Source organism: Notolepis coatsorum (assembly GCF_963971535.1).
Source record: "Notolepis coatsorum genome assembly, chromosome: 2".
In the NCBI taxonomy this organism is placed as follows: domain Eukaryota; kingdom Metazoa; phylum Chordata; class Actinopteri; order Aulopiformes; family Paralepididae; genus Notolepis; species Notolepis coatsorum.
In genome coordinates, this window is record NC_140166.1 from 60,802,672 (window position 1) to 60,825,290 (window position 22,619).

A 22,619-nucleotide genomic window follows, 5' to 3' on the forward strand; every position below is an offset into this window, starting at 1 on the left:
ACACACACAGACACACACAGAGACACACACACACACACACACACACACACACGATCATCAACCACCTTTATTTATACTCAGAAAGACAATTGAGGTCACCCTCATTTTCAATGTCGTCGAGACTTTACAGACATTTCAATGCACACATTTCTACAATATAACAATAATAAATATGAATAACTATCTATATAGTAAACACCCCACACATCTATATAGTATAAAATGAACACAGGCACAAAATCAGCACACAGTTTGACAGAATAAAAGACAATAAAAGTGCACACACGCACGGTCACTCTATAAACAGTACTCAACGAGGGACAGGTAGACATCTATTAAAGGAACACCCGTACAAAACAACAAGTACTGGAAGCGATAAGGGGGCAACTAGCCTAGCTTAGCACAAGTACAGGAAGCGATAGGGAGCAGCTAGCCTAGCTTAGCACAAGTACAGAATGGCCAGCAGAAATCAGACGGGAGAATGGCGGCAAGGAAAAGAACAAAGGCTACGGCAGGAGGAGACACAGAGGGAGACGTGGAGGTATCAGACTGAGACTAAAAAGAGCTGCTTACCGCCCAGCAATTCCATCCATCTTTCTGGCGAATGCCCGTTCGTTGGAGGGTAGGATGGATGACCTAAGGGCGAGGGTCCGGTTCCAACGGGAGATGAGAGACATCAACATCATATGTCTCACGGAGACATGGCTCACGTCGGCGACTCCGGACAAAAGCGTATCTCCCTCGGATGCCTTCACAGTATTACGTGCAGATCGTACCGCGGCCTCACGAAAGAGCATCGGCGGCGGAGTCTGCCTCATCACGAACAATTCCTGGGTTAATCCCGAGGGGGTGCATGTTCTCTCAAACTCGTGTTCCCCGGACATGGAACATCTTTCTATTCTGTGCCGTCCGTTTCACCTCCCGAGGGAGTTCACCGCGGTCGTCATGACCGCCGTGTATATTCCCCCACACGCGAATACGGGCAAAGCGCTGGGAGAACTACACGATCATCTCAACAGGCACCAGATCAAACATCCAGACGCAGCGATGGTAGTGGCCGGCGACTTCAACCAGGCCAACCTGAAGAAAGTGATGCCGTCCTTTTTTCAGCACATCGCTTGCTCCACCAGAGGGAAAAACACACTCGACCACTGTTATTCCCCGTTCAGAGCCGGCTACAAGGCAGTAGCCGCTCCGCCATTAACGGGGTCCACAAGCTCGAGCGACCACGACTCCATCTTGCTATTTCCGGCATATCAACAGAGATCACGTGACGCCGTCGTGTCACGTGAGACAAAGAAGTGGACCGACGAATCAGAGGCCACGCTCCAGGACGTGTTTACAGACACGGATTGCGATATGTTCAAAGGAAGTGCCAGTGACGTCAGCGAGCTCGCAGACACAGTGGTGAGCTACATTACAACAATAGCCGATGGTATTGTCCCCAGAAAAACGGTGCGGATTTTCCCAAACCAGAAACCGTGGGTGGATAGCACTATTAGAGCAGCCCTGAACTCTCGTACCACCGCCTACAACCTGGGTAGAGAGTCAGGAAACATGGAGGAGTATAAGGCTTCAGTCTATACTCTACGCAAGGCTGTCAAACTTGCTAAGAGGACATATGCTGATAAACTGGAGACACAAATGGCACAAAACGACACAAGAGGATTATGGCAGGGACTGAAGACAATAACTGACTATAAAGTCAGCGCCCCCTCAATGGGGAGCGACGACGCCTCCCTCGCGGACAAGCTCAACATCTTCTACGCTCGGTTTGGTGCAGACAGTGGCGCTGCTGGCTCTCCGGCTAGTGACGTCACTGGCGCGCCGGCTGTTGTGGAGGGGGGGGGGGGCAACCGCGGGGGGGCGGGGACGCTCTCTCGTTGTCGGAACACAGTGTGAGAAGAGCATTTATGCAGGTGAACACCAGGAAGGCTGCTGGCCCAGATGGCATAACAGGACGCATACTCAAGTCCTGTGCCAACCAGCTGGCCCCTGTGTTCACCGCCATATTTAATCAATCCCTGACGGAGTCAGTGGTCCCTGCCTGCTTCAAGATGTCTACCATCATCCCTGTACCGAAGAAACCCTCCCCAACATGTCCAAATGACTACAGACCGGTGGCACTCACCTCTGTGGTCATGAAATGTTTCGAGAGGCTGGTCAAGGACCACATTTGTGCCTCCCTCCCCAGTGATATGGACCCTATGTAGGGCTGGGCGATATGGCCTAAATATGATATCACGATATTTTATAGTCTTTTTCTGGTCTTCATCCTCCTGTACTGTATTGTACCCATTCTGCAATATGTTAATACAGTTTTCATTCATTCATTCTGACGGACAACAGCATAATTTTGATTGACAGTCGAGTCTGCCAATTACGTCACACCGCTTGCACCCGCCCTGCTGTTCTTAGCACCAATCGGCAAGCGCCATACGTTTTTGACTTCCTGAATGTCCGGTGTGCTGACATCAACAAAGCTACTTACATTAGCTCCCCGCAACCGACTAGTAGGAGACCAGTGCACCACAGGATTGACTAAATGAGCCATAATGATTTTACCTCAACGAATGTTATAATAAAAGCCTTTCCATACATCTGTCTGATTGAAAACTTTATTAACAGACCGCGGAATGGGCATATCTCAACACAGGCTGAGATATGAACGAGTAACGTGTGGACCAGATTGACGCGACACAATCCTATTGGGCAAAACATCACGATATCCACGATACGTTGAAAAAGTGTATTGTTAATGAACTGTACCCGATATTTATATAATATCGTCATATCGCCCAGCCCTAACCCTATGCAATTTGCATACAGGACAAACAGGTCCACCGACGACGCGGTCTCCCAGGTACTGCACAGCACCCTCTCGCACCTTGACCGTCAGAAGGGGGGCTATGTGAGACTGTTGTTCATTGACTACAGCTCAGCGTTCAACACCATAGTCCCCACCAGACTGGTGGACAAGCTGATCGAGCTAGGTCTGAGCTCCGCCCTGAGCGCCTGGGTACTGGACTTTCTGAGCGAAAGACCCCAGGCGGTCAGGGTGGGGGGTCAGACCTCCAACACCATCACCCTGAGCATCGGGTCCCCCCAGGGCTGTGTTCTGAGCCCCCTGCTGTACTCACTCTACACACACGACTGTGTGGCCAAGTTCAGCTCTAACTCCATAGTGAAGTTCGCAGACGACACGTGGTGGTGGGGCTGATCTCGGACAACGACGAGAAGGCCTACCGGGAGGAGGTTGAGGTACTGGAACGCTGGTGCCAGGACAACAGCCTGCTCCTGAACATTGGTAAAACCAAGGAGCTGATCGTGGATTATAGGAGAGGACAGCAGGAGACGCACACACCACTGATGATTAACGGGGTCACCGTGGACAGGGTGAGCAGCTTTAAGTACCTGGGGGTCCACATCTCAGAGGACCTGACATGGTCAACACACATAGACACAGTAGTAAAGAAGGCGAAACAGCGCCTCTACCACCTGAGACAGTTAAGGAAGTTCAGAGTATCGGGGAAGATACTCCAGTCCTTCTACTCAGGAGCTGTAGAGAGCATCCTGACCGGAAACATCACTGCCTGGTATGGAAACAGCACGGCACAGGACAAGAAGGCCCTACAGAGAGTGGTGCGCTCAGCCGAGCGTACCACGGGTATTGCACTACCCCCCCTGCAGGTTCTATACAACAAGAGGTGCAAATCCAGAGCCTGCAGGATAATGAAAGACCCTCACCACCCCAATAACAGCCTGTTTCAGCTGCTGAGGTCAGGCAGACGCCTGCGAACCCCAGCTACTAGGACAGAGCGGCTGAGGCTCAGCTTCTTCCCCCAGGCCATCAGAGCCATGAACAATGAACATTGAGTGCTCAGAACATTGAACTATCCACACACAAGCACACATGAACACACACACGACACGCACGCTGTGCACGCTCACACACGAGCAGCCACTTAACACTTTAACATGAGCGGGCACACACTCATGTCGCACACACGCACACTTATGGCCAAAGGAAAGGACACTTTAAATTAGAATAACAGGAACAGTGTATTGCACTACCAAAGCTAACTAGCATGTCCCATATGCTCTGTAAATAACTATGTACAGATACCGAGATGTCACTCCATGTTACCTGTTACCTGTTGTTTTTCATTTTTGATTCTATTATATGTTGTACCACTGTATTGCACATCGTTGCGGGCAAGACCACGCGCATTTCATTGTATACCTGTATGCCGTGACAATTAAAACTCTTGACTTGACTTGACTTGACTCTTGTACAGGAAGCGATAGGGAGCAGCTAGCCTAGCTTAGCACAAGTACAGGAAGCGATAGGGAGCAGCTAGCCTAGTTTAGCACAAGTACAGGAAGCGATAGGGAGCAACTAGCCTAGCTTAGCACAAGTACAGGAAGCGATCGGGAGCAGCTAGCCTAGCTTAGCACAAGTACAGGCAGCGATAGGGAGCAGCTAGCCTAGCTTAGCACAAGTACAGGCAGCGATAGGGAGCAGCTAGCCTAGCTTAGCACAAGTACAGGCAGCGATAGGGAGCAGCTAGCATAGCCCTGTCGAAAGTGAAGAAATACAACTTCAAACAACTCCAAAACTGATGAACAGAGACCAAATTGATAACAATCTTCTCGTCGGACTCTGGAGGAAGATGGCAAATAATAGAACATACAGTAGGTCCACGTTCAGTCACAGATGCATATAATTATACCCCCCCCCCAGTGGGCAGGGACTGCTGCCAGACATCCAACTACTACAACTACTAGGAACCTAAAAAGGACAATAACACTGTACCTTATGCATACTGCACCTTATGTGATACTGTGAATACTGTATGTTTCAGTTAGTTAGATAGTTAATTATATTGACTTGTTATTTTGTTTACACTGCTTGTTTTTACTACCTGTACCTCCCCTCCCCCCTCCCCCATCCCGCTATGTTGCCTGAATTTCCCCAAGGGGATCAATAAAGGAATATCTTATCTTATCTTATCCAACATTCTTGAGTGCCTGCTTTTACATCCTTTGTCACCACCAGGGGGCACTGCTGTTACATATATACGACTCCAGACTCTTGCTGTATGATTCAAAATCATCAGCACTCCAGTCCTTGAGGAGACAAAGCCCTGATTCAATTCTGCCGCTTTGTTAAAAAAGGGGAAAGAAAGATGACATACGCTCAAAACACAAAGAATCAAGGACAAAAGGACCGGAGAAGGGCGCTCATTTCTGATTCACAATAACATTAACAATAAGACGTCTTTTGTCATATGAAGGAGGGAAGGAGGATGGTTGCGGTAAACAAATGTGAAAATAAAAAATGTTCCGGAGCGGAATGCCGGTGGTCGGCCGGCTCTTGGCTGAAGGAGGAGAGGAAATGAGAAAACAGTCTCTCTCCACGGAGAGCTTTCATTCCTCCATAAAAGCTTCATCACTGTCCTTTATTCCTATCTATCAAATGTGGGAGTGGGGGAGAGAATAGATAGACACTGTGTGTGTGTGTGTGTGTGTGTGTGTGTGTGTGTGTGTGTGTGTGTGTGTGTGTGTGTGTGTGTGTGTGTGTGAGAGTGTGAGTGTGTGAGTAAGTATGTGTGTATTATGTGTGTATGGTGTGTGTGTGTGAGAGTGCGTGTGAGTGAGTAAGTATGCTTGTGTCTGAGAGAGAGAGAGAGAGAGATAGAGAGAGAGAGAGAGAGAGAGAGAGAGAATAGATAGACACTGTGTGTGTGTGTATGTGCGTGTGAGTGAGTAAGTATGCTTGTGTCTGTGAGAGAGAGAGAAAGATAGAGAGAGAGAGAGAGAGAGAGAGAGAGAGAGAGAGAGAGAGAGAGAGAGAGAGGGGGGGGGGGGGGGACGCAAGAAGGGTTCTATTTCCACTAATAAAACATTTGTTTTTCACAAGGCTGAAAGAGATTTGGTCCACCAGCCCCCAAATTCAAAGCCAGACTGCCTGTTTCCACTTACGCACGTTTGAAATGCTTCGATTGAAGGCCAATTGCAGTACTGTGTGCCCCCATTAATAGGTTTGTTACATACCGGTAGGTTTATTGTATCGAGGACATCGGTCCTCATTCTCGAACAGGACATACGTAAAAGTCGCGAAGGAATTCCTTCGCAACTCGATTTTACGTACTTATTCGGCATTCTCGAACGCCTTCTTGGTATTGTAAATTCGTTGTAGGATTTACGAACTCAAAAAGGCAGTCGTAAGTCGGACAGACCGGTGTGCACCCCCGTGTTTTTCAACAACTTTCTCTGGGACAAGTCAATTTGTAAAACAAATTAATATCTGAATCTACATTTCAAACTCTTTAAGAACACAATGTGAATAAACGCCAAATTTGTATACAAATGAATCCCAGATAGCAGCACACAGAATCCAATGTACATTTTCTTCCCCCTCAAATGTATATAATCTCTTTTAGAAACTCTGTCTCTTAAACAGTACTGTATATTTGTATATCTTATATGACATACAAGATATACAAATATACACTGATCAGTTTCCTCTCTGTGCATCCAGCAGCCCCAGAGAGAGGTACAGGAGCGCGCTAGCATAGCTCAGCACAAAGACTGGAAGCTGTAGGGAACAGCTAGCCTAGCTCAGCACAAAGACTGGAAGCTGTAGGGAACAGCTAGCATAGCTCAGCACAAAGACTGGAAGCTGTAGGGAACAGCTAGCCTAGCTCAGCACAAAGACTGGAAGCTGTAGGGAGCAGCTAGCCTAGCTCAGCACAAAGACTGGAAGCTGTAGGGAGCAGCTAGCCTAGCTCAGCACAAAGACTGGAAGCTGTAGGGAGCAGCTAGCCTAGCTCAGCACAAAGACTGGAAGCTGTAGGGAGCAGCTAGCCTAGCTCAGCACAAAGACTGGAAGCTGTAGGGAACAGCTAGCCTAGCTCAGCACAAAGACTGGAAGCTGTAGGGAACAGCTAGCCTAGCTCAGCACAAAGACTGGAAGCAGTAGGGGGCAGCTAGCCTACAGTAGCTTAGCACAAAGACTGGAAGCTGTAGGGAACAGCTAGCCTAGCTCAGCACAAAGACCGCTCCACAACGGTGGAACCAACTTCCCACCACAGTCAGGAGCCGGAACACGACCAATCTTTCGCCGTCGACTGAAAACACACATCTTCAAAAAAAACGAAAGAAGAAAAACGACTAACCTTCTTACCGTCTTCTACTATCACGCACTCTTCCACTAATTAATCTTCCTTATCTATATTACTACAGTACCTACTATACTAATTATGTCTCTACTATTATGCGACCAACACTGCAGCGCCCAAGTTTCAACACTGTTTGATGATCATTGTTACTCAGCTGATAAGAGTTGTACCCTTCCTTCCTGCTGACTTGTCGTACAGAACTTGTAAGTCGCTTTGGATAAAAGCGTTCGGCTAAATGACTAAATATAAAATGTAAATGTAAGAAGCATCCAACACTGAGGCACAGAGATGGCATTTATATCGATCTTCTCGTCGGAATCTGGGGAAGATGGCAAATAAGTTTATTTCCCAAAATGTTGGAGGGGATGGTGTTGCTAGGCAACAGCTTGGACCCAAGTTTATTTCCTGTTTCAGTGTTTGCTAATATCAATCGCCAGGACAGGAAATGGTAAATTGCTGCTTTTTTTTTAATCCTAAGCGCTTTACAATTTGTTCCTCACATTTTACCCATTCACTCACACATTCACACACCGACGGCGGAGGTGACCATGCGAGGTGCCAACCTGCTCATCGGGAGCAGTTAGGGGTTAAGTATCTTGCTCAAGGACACATCGACACGCTGCCCAGGAGGACCGGGAATCGAACCGAGAACCTCCGGATTGCCAGACGACTGCTCTACCTCCCGAGCCACTGTTGCCCCGAAATAAAAATGTAGTCCATTTATAATGTTTTTTTTTTAATCTACTTTTTCTCCTCCTTTTTTCTGTGATTTTTCTCCCCATCCCAATCTACCTCTCGTGCCAATTCTCACCTCCCCTGTCTTGATCGTTGCTCGCATATGCCCCCCACTGGCCGGTTGTAGGGAGGATAGAAGCCTTGCATCACATGTCCCCTCCGATACATGTGGAGGCAGCCTGTCACATCTTTTCACCTGCCAGCGCGGACTCTCATTTGGCGAGGTGTAACGTGTGGGAGGCTCACACTGCCCCCGCCATTTTCCTGACTTTGCTGTGCAGGCGTCCCCCAACCGACCTGTAGGAGTCGCTGTCCACAACGTCCAGATTACCACCCATCGACTTCCACCCGCTGACTCTGCCAATTGAGTCAGTATGACGGCCGGCCCAAGCCGGAGGCAACGCCGACAGCCGGATACGAACCCGGTGTCTCTTGCGTTGGTGACGGGTGCAACGTCCGCTGCGCCACCCAGCCTCCCCATCCATTTATAATGTTTATGTTATGTCAAGACGATGATCGTATTTAGCATATTATTTCGCTTTGTGTTCACATCTCTCATCTCGGCTCCCTCTCCTTTGCACCACACATCAAAAACATCACCCGGTCTGCTTTCTTTCACCTCCGTAATATCTCCAGACTCCGCCCATCCCTGTCCCAATCAAGCACGGAAACCCTGGTCCACTCATTCGTCACATCCCGGATGGACTATTGTAACGCTCTCTCCTCACTGGCCTTCCCACAAAACACCAAACAGACTACAAATCATCCAAAACTCTGCTGCCAGGATCATCACCCGCACCAACTCATCCGACCACATCACCCCCGTCCTCATTCAACTACACTGGCTCCCTGTGCACTAACGGATCGACTTCAAAAACCTCCACAATCTAGCCCCCACCTACATCACTGACCTCCTCCAGGAATACACCCCCTCCTGCTCCCTCCTCTCATCCTCTACTGGACTCCTCTCCATCCCCAGCCTCAGCACCATGGCTGCTCCCTCCACTCATCCTCTACTGGACCCCTCTCCATCCCCAGCCTCAGCACCATGGGTGCCCGAGCGTTCAGCTGCTCGGCTCCCAGACTCTGGAACTCCCTGCCCCCACCCACATGTCCGACAGTCTGACTCACTCTCATCATTCAGATCACAACTGAAAACCCATCTGTTCAAACTCGCATACTCACTGTAACCTCCGTCACTGTCCTATACCCCCTGCTGTTTGTTTGTTTGTTTGTTATTTTAACTTCACTGTTTTTTATACTTCCTGTTGTTTAACCTTGACTTATAACTGCCTTGCTGTGTTTTTTCCCTCTACGGTCTGTAAGGTGACCTTGGGTGTCCTGAAAGGCGCCACCAAATGAAATGTTGTATTATTATTATTATTATTATTATTATTATCTCACCATAACAGCCATGTCACACATGTTGAGCTGAGGAACGCCGGGCACCAGGGCCTTCTGATGCTGCTCCACGACCGGGGAGACCCGGCTGAGGACGTCCTGGTACTCCTTAGCTAACACACTGTAGAGAGAGAGAGAAACACACGCTTTTCTCTTAGACATTGCAGCAATTCTCAGACCGGTCATGGTGCATTTGTATATGTAGCCTGTCTCGTATTGCCATCTCTGCGTTTTTAAAGTTTGACCCCTGTTAAAACCCTCTAGAGTCTGAGCTCTTGAGCTCCGCCTCCCTAAGAATTACATTTTTTTCTTTTTACACAATATGAAACTACAGGTTCATACCTTCAAAAATAAGCCCATCAATTGTAAAATTCAAGCCGAGTTTTTAATCAATGTCTGGTAAAATCTTTACCAAGTCGCAGCACAGCGGTTTGAAAGGATTCAGTGAATTCAGCAGTTTGATAAGAGAACTACACTCCCTCCCAGAATGCAATGTGATCAATGTCACACCTGGAACAAAGGCCCAGTTTCTAGTCTGTTGTTCCTTTGTTATTCCAATGCCTGGGCCCAGGCGGCCCTACAGTGACACACACTTTGATTTGATGCCATGTACACACGTTAGATACATAGAGGTTTACCTGAAAAAGAAAGATGGAAAGAAAGAAAGAAATAATGAAAGAGAGAGAGAGATACAGAGATATAGACAGAGAGAGAGACATTTATAATAATAATAATAATTATTAAATAGAATAATTTTCTATAGGCTTGCCGTGGTAGTCAGTGATACTGGTGTCATTCTGTGTTCAGGCATCCACGGAGTAAATTAATTGCCTACTGCTCCTTTAACAACTTATAGGCTTGGTAAGTTTCACTTGTAGAGAGGATTTAACTGCATGTGAAGACAGATGACATGTTACACAATGGCATTTGGATTTATCAATATTTTGGATTTAAACACAGTAGCAGTTCAACTGGAGAGGAGCTCAGATGATCAGTCCGGAAAAGTATGTAGGCTATTGCTTTTTTTCCCTCTCTATCAGCTGTGAGAGAATGTCCGAGGGTCCGCACGCAGGAGATAGTTGGCGTGAGTTGGTGACACACACATACACAACGACTGCAAAAAGTAGAGTCCCGTGGATATTATTGCAAGAGATGATTCATACATATTATGAAAAGCCAATCTGTTGTTTAGAATTTGGATGGGGGGTAGCGAGTCTCTGATACCTCTGCGGGGTCTAACACCTTTTCACAGCGTTTTCACAGCGTTCACAGCGCACATACCGCTCTGTGTGTGTGTGCGTGCGTGCATGCGTGTATGTGCGTTTCGTGAAGCAATGTAGTTCTCTGGCAAACGGAGATAATTACAATCATACCATCTAGCAAGAATTAAACATATTTACAAGTCGTATTAAGTTTAGCAAGCAAGGAGACATATATATAACATCTCAAAGCACTCGAAAATGTCATTTTTCAATTTTTACCGATTTCTGAAAAAGAGGTACTTTCTGAGCATTTGGGAGAAATTATAAATCCTTTTGTTCTCCACCGACGGGTGCAAACAGGACTTTGGACTCCCGGGATCGCCCTGAGTGAGTCTCGAACCCCGGTCTCCCGCACCGCGGGCGACATCGCAGACCACTATACCAAGAGGTGAACTCACTTCTTGGTAAAGTGTCTGTCTGCCTTTTAAAACTTTGACTGCCCATCACGAGTTTTCTCGGGTTTACCCCCCCGCTGGTTGAAGGCCCATCACGAGAATTCTCGTCTGTTCTCGTTTTTTTTTTTTTATTAGCGATCTGAAATCATATTTCATCAACCAAGTCTACCGTTGGAAAATCAACCACTCCAGGCGCTCATATGTGAAAAAAGCGCCCCCTATCGTCTCCCAGATGGTAATTCACCCTTTTGGATTGAACTCAATTAAAATGAATGAGAAAAAAAAACGGAATCCACGTTTTACTTCTCACTCACGCAGCCGGTGTCGACCAGTTTCACTCTGGAGCCTCAGAGCAGCAGAGATTATGTGTTTTTACACTATACTCGTGGATCAATAAAATGATAGATTTTTTCGAATGGCGATCAGGAATTGGAATAATCCATTTGGATACCATCTGATCTCAGGTAAGGAATCTATGTTACCAGGCTTAGGATAATCAGATCCGTTTTCACGGAGATATAAGCTTTTATGTGATTACGTGATATGGCTGTTTGGCTGTGCGAGCGGTCAGTAACTAGGAGAATCGATTTTCAGCTTGCGGCACGAGCGTGCATGCGCACACATATACTATCGATAATCTAGCGTTTATTTTAAAACGATTAATAAATAGGCCGAAAAATGACAACGTTCTAGAATATTCCAGTAAAGGGCGATTATCATGGAATGTCTTATTTTTTCTGTGAAATCGAGTGCTTTTCAAAATGCTATCAAACGGAAATGAAGCGATAAAAAAACAATCTGCCTTGACAATGTTGACTGGAAAATGAGTCTTTGATAAGCGACGGGCAGATTAGACACATAGCCATAATTTAAAACATAGATTAGGCGATATTAAGTTAACATTGGAGTGGGTTTGGGCATCAAGGGGGTAAAAAGGAAAACATGGCGTGGCATCCAAAGTGTTAAGGGGGAGTGAGTTTAACTTGCAGTACCGCTAACGTCCACAGTCACTTCACAACACATGAAGTCCATCGTGACTGTGGATATACTCGCGGTACCTCCGTTACATATACATGGCCAAGACTTCCGAACACAAGTACACTATATCTACACCTGTACCCAAGGTCAGCCATCACACTGAGCAGTGGTTGGTATTTGATAATACTTGTCCCGGAAGGCCTGGTCCATGTTGTACAGGTCAAAGGCACAGCCTACTTCTATGACCAGCACCTCCCTGTGGCTGGTGTCAACAAAAACAACATCCGGTGTATTTGGTATGTTAGCAAAGACGTCGTTGGTAAGTCCAAACCACTCTGGTTGCACTCTGGCATGTTTGTACATTGCTGCACTAGATGGTGCAATGTTTTGTACAGCATCAGACACAATGTCCACTAGGGGTGTAGTACACAGAAGCCACGGTTCGGTACGTACTTCGGTATTGCGGTCACGGTTCGGTACAACAGGAAACAAATATTTATAATTATTATTATATATTTATAATAATTATTATAATTATTATTATTAAATATAATAATATTCTATAGGCTTGCCGTAGTAGTCAGTGATACTGGTGTAATTCTGTGTCCAGGCATCCACAGAGTAAATTAATTGCCTACTGCACCTTTAACAACAACTTAGTTTCACTTTCACTTATAGAGAGGATTTAACTTCACGTGAAGCTGAGACTGAAGAAGACTAGAGAACAGATGACATGTTACACAACAATGGCAGAGGATTATCAATATTTTGGATTTAAACAGTAGCAGGCAGCAGCAACTGGAGAGGAGCTCAGATGATCTGGTGGTATGTTGCGCTTTTATTCTTTCTCCGATCAGCTGTGAGACTCCGCGGTCCGCCGGAAAAGGTTGACGTGTGTGTTCGCGCGCGAGTGTCTTTTGGTTACCATTATTGGGCGAACAAGAAAACGAAAGAAAACTGCAAAATTTGAATGACCCTGCTGTGTTTAATTAATTCATCATAGGGCTGGGCGATATGGCCTAAATATGATGAACTTGATGAACGTTGTTACTCAGCTGATAGAGTTGTACCCTTCTTGCTGTCTTATCGTACAGAACTTGTAAGTCGCTTTGGATAAAAGCGTCAGCTAAATGACTAAATGTAATGTAAATGTAATATGATATCACGATATTTTCTGACCTTTCGGCGATACACGACATCACGATGTTTTTCTTTTTTTCCCCAAACAATTCATTATGAGGCTTACCAAGACAGTATTTGAGTTTGCAAGCTAACATTAAAGACAAAATAAAATACCCATGCATTTAGCATTTTTATATTATATATTAGATTTAGATTATTGGATTATTAGATTATATATTGCATATATCTAGCAATGAGATATTATATGATTTAGATATGAAATATGATTAATTGAAAATGGGGGACCCTGATGTAAACAAGACGAAAGTATTTCTCTGGTCTGCATCCCCTTAACAATTGTATGTATTGAGCTGTACTGTACCCATTCTGCAATATGTTAATAAAGTTTTAAATCAATCAATCAATAAATAGCATTTTAGCATTTTTATGAAACTACTGTATATTTGTATGTCTCTAAATCAGTGGTGCCCAACCAGTCGATCGCGATCGACAGGTAGATCGCGGGCTGATTTCAAGTAGATCTCGATTAATAAAATGAAATGAATGAATATGAACAGTAATGTTTGCTATCTATGTCATCATCGGACGTTGCTATGTTTGGGTAAATACGCTGATGTTATTGAACGTGTAACTATATAACGTTAATGCCACAAAACGAATGCATTTGTTAATAATAAGTGATAAGTAGTAACTTTGATGCAGTAGTGTGTGTGTGGGGGCGGCGTTGTTCAAAAGTTTGAATGGGGTGGACCAGATTGACGCGACAGAATCCTCTTGGGCAAAACATCACGATATCCACGATACGTTAAAAAAGTGTATCGTTAATGAACTGTACCCGATATTTATATAATATCGTCATATCGCCCAGCCCTAATTCATCATGGTTTTGTTTTAGGGACAAATAGGCTGTAGTAAACAGGAGAGGAGGAGGGGAGAGCCCAGTGCAGAGTGTCAGTGCGCGCTGTTGTTAATTCTGTCCGCTTGTCATCTGAGACGTATTCGGCGTATGGCTGCACGTACCGCACTGTGACGGCCGTACCGTAAATTCGCGGTGACGAATACACGTACCGTTACACCCCTAATGTCCACAATACGGTCATGACGAGCGATGTACAGGTGTTTGTATGCATTACATTCATTTGTTATGTGTGCAATGGATTCTAGGTGTTGTGAATCCTGATGGTTTAAACAGAATGGACTGTGAGTTTGAGGACACCAAGTGGACAGATTGGACAATATGCACACACACACGCACGTACACACACACGCACGCACACACACACAGGCACGCACGCACACACACGCACGCACGCACACCATCATCAACCACCTTTATTTATACTCGAAAAGACAATTGAGGTCGCCCTCATTTTCAATGTCGTTGAGACTTTACAGACATTTCAATGCACACATTTCTACAATATAACAATAATAAATATGAATAACTATCTATATAGTAAACACCCCACACATCAATCCCCACCACATCCCCAACCCGAGGCGCACCCCCCGATAAAGCATGCCATGACTGAAGGAAAACACAAAACAGCCACTCACACCGCCATGCACACACACACTAGGGCTGCATGATTAATCGGAAAAAAACCGCAATCTCGATTCATAGACCTATGTCATCTAATTTCTAAATTATGACGATTTATTTTTACCAAATAATTTTTTTCTTCTTTTTTAACTTTTTACTTTACTTTTTTAAATGATGACGATTCTGACTCGAGTAATTTTGTATGTTACAAGAGACTTTTAAGTTTAAGTCAAGCACTTTGATATATGTTACGTTGTCTGTTTAAGAAAGAGTGCAATAAATTATTTTATTGAAAAAAATAAGAATCGTGTGAGAGAATCGTGATCTCAATTCTTAGAGAAAAAAATCGTGATTCACATTTGAGCAAGAATCGTGCGGCAGCCCTAACACACACACACACACACACACACACACACACACACACACACACACACACACACACACACACACACACACACACACACACACACACACACACACACACACACACACACACACACACACACACACAGGTAACTTCTCACAGTTGATTAAATTGACCAGTTTAAAGCGATGAATGCATGCTAGCTGTGTATCTGCACATTAACAATACCATGGAGACACACACACGCACACGCACACACACGTGCACATTAACAATACCATGGAGACACACACACACACACACACACACACGTGCACATTAACAATACCATGGAGACACACACACACACACGCACACACACACACACACACGTGCACATTAACAATACCATGGAGACGTCACTGGAGCTTACAGGCTTAACTCATTACGGTATATATTCATTCATTGTAGCGAGGACGCGGCTCTCAGAATCCACACGCACACGTCCACTCTGAGCCCCTCTGGGACGGCCCACTCAGCGGGGGGGGGGGGGGCACACCATGTAACCCCCCCCCCCCCCCCCCCTCCCCTCCCTTCCCCAGTCTCTCAATTACGGCTGCAGTGGGTCACCAGTGGGGCGGCACCTCTGTGCATCATTACAGCCAGTGTGTAAAACACAAGAGAGGAGGACCTGAAGGCTTTCAGAGGAACGCTGCTGCTGCTCTCAATAGGACCTGTAGGGGTTTTAATGGGCTCAGGGTGTGTGTGTGTGTGTGCGTGTGTGTGTGCGTGTGTGTGCGTGTGTGTGTGGGCGTCTGGTGGGGGGGGGGAGAGACACACGGATACACACGACTATCACCAGAGCAATTACACTCCTGATACATTCAGCCAGCAGCACCTGTGCCAGGCCCCACCCCCCCCCACCCCACCCCCTCTCCCCCCACCCCCCCTCGGCCCCCTTCCAAAAACTCAGCCCTTCTGATTGGCCCCTAGGGAGCATGTGTGCTGTGTGTGTAAGGTGAAGTGTCAATTAGAGTAATAACCCCGGGCCCTGTCCACTAGCACCCCCCCCTGCCACCCCCCCCACACCTAAATCTCCCACAGTGCAGTGGGGCTTCCTCCTCCTCCTACATCGCAGCACCTGCTCCCTCTCTTCCAACAGGGTGGACTCTGTGGTCAACTCTGCCGTCCCTCTCTGCGCCACATTCGTCATGAGCTAACCAGCCGGGCTCTCTGTGTGTGTGTGTGTGTGTGTGTGTAGGTGTGTGTGTGTGTGTGCATGTGTAGGTGTGTGTGTGTGCATGTGTAGGTGTGTGTGTGTGTGTGTGTGCGTGTGTGTGTAGGTGTGTGTGTGTGTGTCTGTGATCCTATCTGATACACAGAGAGGCTTTGCTTTCCTCCAACGATAGAAGCTGAGAGAGATTCTGATTAAATTGTACGGCTATCTGAAATAATGAATTCTGTTACGGGGGGGGGGGGGGGGGGGGGGGGGGGGGGGGGGGGGGGGGGGGGGTGGGAGTGAGGGGGGTGGAGGGGAGGGGGGACCGACGACGACGACGACAAGATCTTGATCAGCTGAGAGAGAGGGACGTTTCATTCGTTCCACCTGTTTCCACTATTGATTGTCGCGATTCATTTTCTGATAAAGTGATAAGCAACTTAATCTGAGTGAATGTTAGAGGGAGAGAGAGATACAGAGCAAAGAGGTGGATGTGTTGCTTTCCTTCCTGCACCGCCAAGCACCACCAAGCACCACCCAAGCACCAACCAAGCACCACCAAGCACCGCCAAGCACCACCAAGCACAACCAAGCACCACACACCAAGCACCACACACCAAGCACCACCAAGCACCACACACCAAGCACCACCAAGCACCACCAAGCACCACCAGGCACCACACACCAAGCACCACCAAGCACCACACAGCCTCCGTAATCGTCACACTATCTGGCCGATTGTTATTATTGTTATTTTTTTGCCTACGCATTGGATGTTATGCTGCCGATCTCTAAATCAAAAACTAACAATATCATATTTATTCATGCCCCCCCCCCCCCCCCCCCACACACACCACTGAACAAACAATGAAAAGCCCAGTCAGCACAGCTCATTATCATGATTATAACCCTTAGCTTGCTGGCGCAAAAAGCAGAATGTGGAATAATAACCAGACTGTATGCAAATGAAGTCTTTTGATTTATAATGTATGACACCCGGGGGGGGGGGGTGGGGGGGGGGGGGGGGCATCGCTCAGGTGTGTCACCTGATTACTGATTCATAACACCCTGCTGGAGCGCACACACACACACACACACCGCACGCACGCACACACACACACATGCACACATTCACATATCACACACACAATATCACACACTCACATATCACACACACACGCGCGCGCGCACACACACACACATATCACACACACACACAGACACTCACACACACACGCGTGCACGCACCACACTCACACACACACGCGCGCACACACACACACAGATACATACACACACACACACACATATCACACACACACACACACACTTGCGCACACACACACACATATCACACACACACACACAGACAAAACACACGTGCGTGCACGGCACACTCAGACACATGCGCACACACACACTCACAAACATACACATACACACTCACGCACGTGCGCACATACAAAAGCGTACACACACACACACGCACGCACGCACACACAGGCGCACACACACACTCACGCACTCACAAATACTAATAGACACACTCACACACGCACCGGCGACAACAGCAGCAGCAGGGGGAATTGGAGAGGACAATCAATACCTCTGCCACCCCCCCATCCTCTCCACCCCCCCCCCCCATCCTCTCCCCCCCCCCCACCCCCCCCATCCTCTCCACCCCCCCCCCCCCCCCCCCATCCTCTCCACCCCAGTGGAAATTGAGCAGTTCAGTGAAGAAGACTATTGATTGCGGCCCTGAGGAGGCAGTCGGCAGATGAGGCTCTGTGGTGCAGGGGGTGGGGGGGGGGAGGCAGGGAGGGGGGGAGGCAGGGGAGGGAGGGGGCAGGAGGAGGAGGGGCACCGGGCCAGAGGGGGGCGTTAGAGAGGCGGAGCTGAGAGATCAACAGGAGAAGTGGAAGACGACTCCCTCACTGGGATGAAGGTGGACCTTGTGGTCGAGACGACTGTATATACAGTATCTGGCCTCCTCTCCTCTCCTCTCCTCTCCGCTCCTCTCCTCTCTCTCTCCCCTCCCCTCCTCTCCTCCTCCTCCTCCTCTCCTCCTCTCTCCTCCCCTCTCCTCTCCTCCTCCCCTCCTCTCCTCACCTCTCTCTCCTCTCCTCTCCCCTCCTCTCCTCCTCCCCTCTCCTCCCTCCTCTCCTCTCCTCACCTCCTCTCCTCTCCTCACCTCTCCTCCTCCTCTCCTCACCTCTCCTCCTCTCTCCACACCTCCTCTCCTCTCCCCTCCCCTCCCCTCCCCTCCTCTCCTCTCCTCTCACCCTCCTCACCTCCTCTCCTCTCCTCCTCTCCTCTCCTCACCTCCTCTCCTCACCTTGCCTCCTCCTCTCCTCTCCTCACCTCACCTCACCTCTCCTCTCCTCTCCTCTCCTCTCCTCTCCTCTCCCCTCCTCTCCTCTCCTCACCTCCTCCTCTCCTCTCCTCTCCTCACCTCCTCTCCTCTCCTCACCTGGCCTCCTCCTCTCCTCTCCTCACCTCACCTCTCCTCTCCTCTCCTCCATCCTCTCCTACCCTCTCCCCTCCTCCTCTCCTCTCCTCTCCTCTCCCCTCCTCACCTCCTCTCCTCTCCTCACCTGGCATCCTCCTCTCCTCTCCTCACCTCACCTCACCTCACCTCTCCTCTCCTCTCCTTAATCTGGTAGATTTGATGTTATGTACTATTATTATTACTGATCTAGTCATTTCTTTTAAATATGTTGTGTACGACATATATATATAAACGCGTGTATGAATGAGACGATTCTTGAGAGTCTTGACTGTATGTCACGTCACAAAGTTAGCAAATTACAAAGACTTTGATGGACCGGGCCAGGGGCTCTGTCTGTGTGTGTGTGTGTGTGTGTGTGTGTGTGTGTGTGTGTGTGTGTGTGTGTGTGTGTGTGTGTGTGTGTGTGTGTGTGTGTGCGTGCGCGCGTGCGTGCGTGCGTGCGTGCGTGTGTGTGTGTGTGTGCGTGTGTGTGTGTGTGTGTGTGTGTGTGTGTGTGTGTGTGTGTGCTCCCTGCCACAGGACTGAAGGTATGTGTGGGGACAGGTCTTACATCATCTTAAGTGGCTCTTTAGGTGCAGACAGAGATTAATGATAGAGGCAGGCGGCACGTCCAGCTGGGGGACAGAGGAGCACGCTTAAACACACACACACAGTGTCACACACACACACAGTGTGACACACACACAGTGTCACACACACAGTGTCACACACACACACACAGTGTCACACACACACACACACACACACACACACACACACACACACACACACACACACACACACACACACACACACACACACACACACACACACACCTACACACACACACACACACACACACACACACACACACACACAGCACCAGGAAGGATGAGAGGGAGGTCCCAGTGGGTGGGGCCAAGGGACAGCGACGTAGTAGATGAAGCAGTGAACCAAGACACAGGGAGGAGAGAGTGAGAGAGAGAGGGGAGAGAGAGAGAGAGAGAGAGAGGGGGGAGAAGAGAGAGAGAGAGAGAGAGAGAGAGAGAGAGAGAGAGAGAGAGGAGGGGAGAGAGAGGAGAGAGAGAGAGAGAGAGAGAGAGAGAGAGAGGAGAGAGAGAGAGAGAGAGAGAGAGAGAGAGAGAGAGAGGAAGAGAGAGAGAGAGAGAGAGAGAGAGAGAGAGAGAGAGAGAGAATCCATTTCCCTATATGGTTGTGAAGTCTGGGGCCCACTTGCAAACCAAGACTTCACCAAATGGGACAAACACCCAATTGAGACTCTGCATGCAGAATTGAGCAAATCCATTCTCCGCACCCAACGGAAAACGCCAAATAATGCATGCAGAGCAGAACTAGGAAGATGCCCACTAATCATCAAAATCCAAAACAGAGCATTCAAATTCCACAATCACCTAAAAGAAAGCGACCCAGACACACTCCACAACATAGCCCTCACCCACAGAGAGACCCTCGATAGATGCCCACTCAGCCAGATGGTTCTGGGACTCTGCTCACAAACACAAGCAGAGCCACCAGACAGAAACCACACTGGACTAAATCAAATTATAAGAAAACAAAAAGAAAACTATCTGACACATTGAAAGAATCAACCCAAAACCAGAGCAAATTGAAAATGCTATTTGGCCCTAAACAGAGAGTACACAGTGGCAGAATACCTGAGCACTGTGACTGATCCAAAACTAATAAGATCCTTGACTAGGTACAGACTCAGCGAGCACAGCCTAGCCATTGAGAAAGGCCGCCATAGGCAGACCTGGCTCCCAAGAGAAGACAGACTGTGCAACCCACTGCACACAAGATGAGGTGGAAACCGAGCTCCACTTCTTAACAACCTGCCCACTATACCAAGACATCAGATACATATACTTCAACCTGCCCACTATACCAAGACATCAGAGACATATACTTCAACCTGCCCACTATACCAAGACCATCAGAGACATATACTTCAACCTGCCACTATACCAAGACATCAGAGACATATACTTCAACCTGCCCACTATACCAAGACATCAGAGACATATACTTCAACCTGCCCACTATACTAAGACATCAGAGACATATACTTCAACCCTGCCCACTATACCAAGACATCAGAGACATATACTTCAACCTGCCCACTGTACCAAGACATCAGAGACATATATTTCAACCTGCCCACTGTACCAAGACATCAGAGACATATACTTCAACCTGCCCACTATACCAAGACATCAGAGACATATACTTCAACCTGCCCACTATACCAAGACATCAGAGACATATACTTCAACCTGCCCACTATACCAAGACATCAGAGACATATACTTCCCACAAATTGCAAACACCCAAAGAGACTTTGAAAACATGGAAAACATGTGCAAACACAGCAGCAATATTTGTGAGCTGCTGTGACAAGAAAAGGACATCCAACGGAATACAACCACCATAAAAATTGAGAGAGAGAGGAGAGGAGAGAGGAGAGAGAGAGAGAGAGAGAGAGAGAGAGAGAGGAGAGAGAGAGAGAGAGATAGAGGAGAGGGGAGAGAGAGAGGAGGACAGAGGAGAAGTGAGGAGAGAGGAGGAGAGAGAGAGAGAGAGAGAGAGGAGAGAGAGGAGAGAGATAGGAGAGAGAGGAGAGAGGGGTGAGAAGAGAGAGAGAGAGGTGATAAAAGAGAGAGAGGTGAGAAGAGAGAGATAGGGGAGAGAGAGAGGAGCAGTGAGGAGAGAGAGAGGAGAGAGAGAGGAGAGAGAGAGAGAGGAGAGAGAGAGAGAGGAGCAGCGAGGAGAGAGAGAGAGGAGAGAGAGAGGAGCAGTGAGGAGAGAGAGAGGAGAGAGAGAGAGGAGAGAGAGAGAAGAGAGAGGAGAGAGAGAGGAGCAGTGAGGGAGAGAGAGAGAGAGGGATAAGGTAAAGTGAGAGAAGTGATAGGCGAGAGACTGACAAGGAAAGGTAGAAAGAAGAGAGAATGAGAGAGAGGGGGGGGGGGGGGTTTGTCAGGCAGTGAGTTGTGGGTAAGAGGCATTCTTCAGAGGTCATTCCCATAGGGAGTACAACAAGGGGGGGGGGGGGTGGGGCTGTGACCTGGTGGAACAATAAGATGACCCCTAGGCTCTGACATAACAAAAATTGTGCATGCATGTGTGTGTGTGTGTGTGTGTGTGTGTGTGTGTGTGTGTGTGTTTCAAGTTTCAAGTTTCTTTAATAGTTGTCATACAGAAGTACAGAATACTTTTATACAAAATGCTTCTTACTGTTACGCTCCAGAGACTGTGCAAGACAAGATAAGTATGAAATAAAATAACATAGTAAAATTAGAAGTAAAAAAAATGAGGTCACAGTGTTCAGTTTAGGACATATGTACAATGTTCGATGCAGAATAGACGTAACTGAGTTACCATATAATATACAATACTGTGCAGTGTACTAATATACAATACTATATAGTGCAAGGCAGAAATGGGATGAGGTGCAATTTAGGTACAATTTACAGTAGGTGTACGAGTTGTAGTGCAAATCCTTTATCAATAAATATAAAGTGTAAAGTGTGTTTGTGTGATCTAAAGTGTGGAGAGAGTGGGTGCTGCAGTGTGTTGTTTGTTTGAGTGAGTGTGTGCGTGTGGGTGTGTGTGCTGTGTGCATTTGATGGTTGTTGCATGGTGTTTATTGTTCGTTTAGCAGCCTGATGGCCTGGGGATAGAAGCTTCTTCTGAGTCTTTCTGTGCTCGCCTTAAGACTCCGGTATCGCTTGCCTGACCGCAGCAGTTCAAAGAGGCAGTTGTTCGGGTGGCTCGAGTCCTTAATAATTCTCTTAGCCTTCCCCTTGCACCGCTTGTTGTAAATGTTCTGGAGGGTGGAAGCCCCCCTCCAATTGTGCGTTCGGCTGAACGGCTGAACGTGTCACTCTTTGTAGTCTGCTACGGTCTTGTG